The sequence below is a fragment of the Cebus imitator genome, unplaced genomic scaffold (assembly GCF_001604975.1).
Source record: "Cebus imitator isolate Cc_AM_T3 unplaced genomic scaffold, Cebus_imitator-1.0 Scaffold18, whole genome shotgun sequence".
Classification (NCBI taxonomy): Eukaryota; Metazoa; Chordata; class Mammalia; order Primates; family Cebidae; genus Cebus; species Cebus imitator.
The window spans coordinates 18,968,964-18,973,904 of NW_016107333.1; the positions used below are offsets into that span (position 1 = coordinate 18,968,964).

The 4,941-nt window shown below is 42.2% G+C and overlaps 1 pseudogene; it reads left to right on the forward strand.

The window, feature by feature from the left end:
• The first annotated feature begins 3,760 nt into the window (after nt 1–3,760).
• Nucleotides 3,761–4,078, forward strand: LOC108291434 (annotated as a pseudogene).
• The last annotated feature ends 863 nt before the right edge of the window (nt 4,079–4,941 follow it).

A 4,941-nucleotide genomic window follows, 5' to 3' on the forward strand; every position in this document is an offset into this window, starting at 1 on the left:
GTTTCACCATGTTGACCAGGATGGTCTCGATCTCTTGACCTCGTGATCCACCCGCCTCGGCCTCCCAAAGTGCTGGGATTACAGGCTTGAGCCACCGCGCCCGGCCTGCTTTCACTTTTTGGCTCTTTGAACAAAGGTTCTATTAACATCTCTGCACAAATTTTTGTGGGTATATATGTTTTCAGTTCTCTTGGATATATACCTAGGAGTGGAATTGGTGGGTCATATGTATGTTTAACTTTCTGAAGAACTACCAAACTATGTCTCATAGTGGCCTTTAGGAAAAAGATTAACACATGAGGGCTCTGACCTCATGAATGGATTAGTACTGCTACATGCTACAACATTGCACTCCAGCCTGGGTAACAGAGCAGGACTCTCTCAAAAACGAACAAAAAAAACTCTAGCATGTGAATATCCAGTTGTCCTGATGCCTTTTGTTAAAGAAAGTAGAGTAGACTTTCTCCATTAATTGGTATTCACACCTTGTCAAAAATCAACTGATCAAAAATAATATAATTTTTTTTTTTTTTTTTTTTTAAAAAATAAATTTTTTTTTTTTTTTTTCCTTTTTTTCCACAACCCTTTTTTTTTTTTTTTTTGAGACACAGTCTCACTCTGTTGCCCACTCTGGAGTGCAGTGGTACAATCTCTGCACACTGCAACTTCCGTCTCCTGGGCTCAACCAATTCTCCTGCCTCAGCCTCCCAAGTAGCTAGGACTACAGGTGCCACTAAGCCCACCTAATTTTTGTATTTGTGGTAGAGACAGGGTTTCACTGTGTTGGCCAGGCTAGTCTCGACCTCTTGCCCTTACGTGATCCACCCACCGCAGCCTCCCAAAGTGCTGTGATTACAGGCATGAGCCACTGTGCCTGGCTTCTGAATTATCAATTCTAGTCCATTGATGTATACGTTTATTCTTGTGCCAGTACTACACACACTGTGTTGATTTTTTTTTTTTTTTTTTTAATTTTGAGACAGAGCGTCACTCTGTCACCCAGACTGGAGTATAGTGATGCAATCATGGTTCACTGTAGCCTCAAACTCCTGGACTCAAGCAATCCTCCTGCCTCAGTCTCCTGAGTAGCAAGGACTACGGGTATGCAACACCATCCCTGGCTAATTTTTTAATTTTTTGCAGAGATGGAGTCTCACTGTGTCACCCAAGTTGGTCTTAAACTCCTGGCCTTGAGTGATCCTCCCACCTCAGCCTCCCAAAGCAGCTGTTGATTGTTTTAGCTTTGTAATGGGTTTTAAAATCAGGAAGCTTGAGTCCTCCAACTTTGTTCTTTTCCTAGTTTGTTTTGGCTATTCTGGGTCGCTTACATTTCCATGTGAATTTTAAAATCCATTTATTCATTTCTGTAAAAAACAGGCAGTTGGAATTTTTATAGGGATTGCATTGAATCTGTAGATTAATTTGGGAAGTGTCTTAGTTTGTTCCTGCTACTATAACAAAATACCTTAGACTGAGTAATTTACAAACAATGGAAATTTATTTATTGCAGTTCTGGAGCTGGGTTGTCCAAGCACACTAGCAGATTTCGTATTTGGTAAGAATTGCTATCTGCTTCCAAGATGGTGCCTCTTGGTGCATCCTTGTATGGTTGAAGGGCAAAAGGCATTGAGCACTCCTTTCTACCTTTTTAAAAACAGTACTAATCCATTCATGAGGTCAGAGCCCTCATGTGTTAATCTTGTCCCTAAAGGTCCTACCTCTTAATACTATCACATGAATAGAGTAGTTTCCCCTTATCTGTGCTTTCAGCTTTCGAGATTTCACTTACCTATGGTCAATCGCAGTCCAAAAATATTAAATTGAAAATTCCAGAAATAATTCATAAGTTTTAAACTGCTCGCTATTTTGAGTAGCATGTTAAAGTCTCACACCATCCTATTCTGTCCTGTCCTGAATGTTACTTTTATCCCTTTGTCCAGCATATCCCTGCTGTATGTACTACCCACCTGCTAGTCCCTTAGTAGCCATTTCAGTTATCAGATCACCTGTCACAGTATCACAGTGCTTGTGTTCAACTAACCCTTGCTTTACTTAATAATCACCCCAGGCTGGGTGCAGTGGCTCCTGCCTGTAATCCCCAACACTTTTGGAGGCCAAGGCGGGTGGATCACCTGAGGTCAGGAATTCAAAATCAGCTTAGCCAACATGGCAAAACCTGTCTCTACTAAAAATGCAAAAATTAGCCAGGCATGGTGGTGCACACTTGTAATCCCAGCTACTCAGGAGGTTGAGGCAGGATAATTGCTTGAACCCTGGAGACAGAAGTTGCAGTGAGCCAAGATTGTGCCACTGCACTTCAACCTAGGTGACAAGAGTGAGACTCATTTCTCCCTCTCTCTCTCTCTCCATATATATATATATATATATATATATATATATATATATATATATACACACACACACACACACACACACACAACACACACACACACAACACACACACACGGACATACACACACATTTTTAAATTTTTTTCAATGTTTTGTAGTTTTCAGTAACAGGTATTACAGTTCTTTGGTTAAACTTATTTATTTTGTTGATTACAGTTCTTTGGTTAAACATTTATTTTGTAAGGACAAATGGTTCTTAACCTGATATTCTATTAATTCACGGTAGACTTCTGGGAGGCTGCACACCTACTAAAATTATTTTCAGAATTTTATATCTGTGTGTATACGCATTCTTTTTTTTTAGAAAGACAGTCTGGAACCTCCATGAGAACCTCAAAGGATCCGTCTGTGACCTAAATTTATTATTTTTTTTGAGACAGGGTCTCACTCGATTTATTGCCCAGGCTGGAGTGCAGTGCCATGATCTTGGCTCACTGCAACCTCTGTTCCCCAGGTTCAAGCGATTTTCCTGCCTCAGTCTCCTGAGTAGCTGGGATTACAGGCATGCACCATCACGGCTGGTTAATTTTTGTTTTTTTTTAGTAGAGACAGGGTTTCACCATGTTGGCCAGGCTGATCTCGAAATCCTGACCTCATGATCCACCTGCCCCAGCCTCTCAAAGTGCTGGGATTTCAGACATGAGCCACCGCACCTGTCCTGTGACCTAAATTTTTATTTTTGTTTTTATTTATTTGTTACACATAATAAACAGAAATGTATTGTCTCAAGATTTTGGAGGCTGGGAAGTCCAAGATCGAGGGGCTGACATCTGTTGAGGGCCTTCTTCTGTGTTATCCCATGGTGGAAGGGCAAAGAGAGGGCAAGAGAAAGCGAAAAGGGGGCCAAACTCATCCTTTGATAAAGAAACTTTGATGACTGGGTGCAGTGGCTCACGTTTGTAATCCCAGCACTTTGTGAAGCTAAAGAGGGTGGATCATTTGAGTCTAAGAGTTTGAGATCAGCATGGGCAACATAATGAAACCCTATCTGTATAAAAAATTTAAAAATTGCTGGGCACAGTGGCTCACGCCTATAATCCCAGCACTTTGGGAGGCCAAGGTGGGCTGATCACCTGAGGTCAGGAGCTCTAGACTTGCCTGACCCACATGAAAAAACCCCGTCTCTACTAAAATATACAAAATTAGATGACTGTGGTGGTGCATGACTGTAATCTCAGCTACCTGGGAGGCTGAGGCAGGATAATTGCTTGAACCTGGGAGGCAGAGGTTGCTGTGAGCCAAGATCACGCCATTGCACTCCAGCCTGGGCAACAAGAGCAAAACTCCATCTCAAGACAAAAAAAATTTTTTTTAATCCTTTCCAGCAGTGATGACCTACCTGCAAGAACATGCCTGTTGCAAAGGATCTACTTCATCCCTCTTCAGAAGAGGGGAAGAGGAAACACAAGAGGAAATGCCTGGTGTAGAGCCCCAATTCCTACTTCATTAGTGTGAAATGCCCAGGATGCTATAAAATCACTATGGTCTTTAGCCATGCACAAACAGAAGTTTTGTGTGTTTTGTGTGTTGGCTGCTCCACTCTCCTCTGTCAGCCTACAGGAGAAAAAGCAAGGCTTACAGAAGGATGTTCCTTTAGGAAGAAGCAGCACTGAAAGCACTCTGAATTAAGATGAGTGGGAAACTATCTCAATAAACACATTTTGGATTAAAAATAAAATTAGCTGGGCATGATGGCACACATATCTGTAGCCCCAGCTATTTGGGAGGCTAAGGTGGAAAGAATCACTTGAACCCGGGAGGTGGCTCATGCCTGTAATCCCAGCACTTTGGGAGGCTGAGGCAGGCAGATATCGAGGTCTGAGCTAGAAAACAGCCTGGCCAACATAGTGAAACCCTGTCTATACTAAAAATACAAAAAATTATCCAGACTTGGTGGCGGCACCTGTAATCCCAACTACTCGGGAGGTTGAGGCAGGAGAATCACTTGAACCCAGGAGTCGGGGGTTTCAGTGAGCGGAGATAGCGCCATTGCACTCCAGCCCAGGCAACAGTGTGAGACTCCATCTCAAAAAAGGAAAAAAAGTTTGAAAAATTAAAAATTAAATTATTTGTTACACAGTTCTTAGAGGAATTTAAACTACCCAGCTGTGCATTAACTATAATAACTATTTATATAGTTGGTCAATTTTTGTAGGATATAGAACAGCTGTAAGTTAGCTAATATATTTTAAAAAGTGAACACTTGCATAATACACAATAGGACTTGGAAAATGGAGTAAAAAATAACTTGGTTAATGGCATTCTTGCTGTTAATGTTGCACTGGCAGGAAAAAGAAATTAGGTGCCGGGCGAGGTGGCTCAAGCCTGTAATCCCAGCACTTTGGGAGGCTGAGGCGGGTGGATCACGAGGTCAAGAGATCGAGACCATCCTGGTCAACATGGTGAAACCTCGTCTCTACTAAAAATACAAAAAATTAGCTGGGCATGGAGGCGCGTGCCTGTAATCCCAGCTGCTGGGGAGGCTGAGGCAGGAGAATTGCCTGAACCCAGGAGGCGGAGGTTGCGGTGA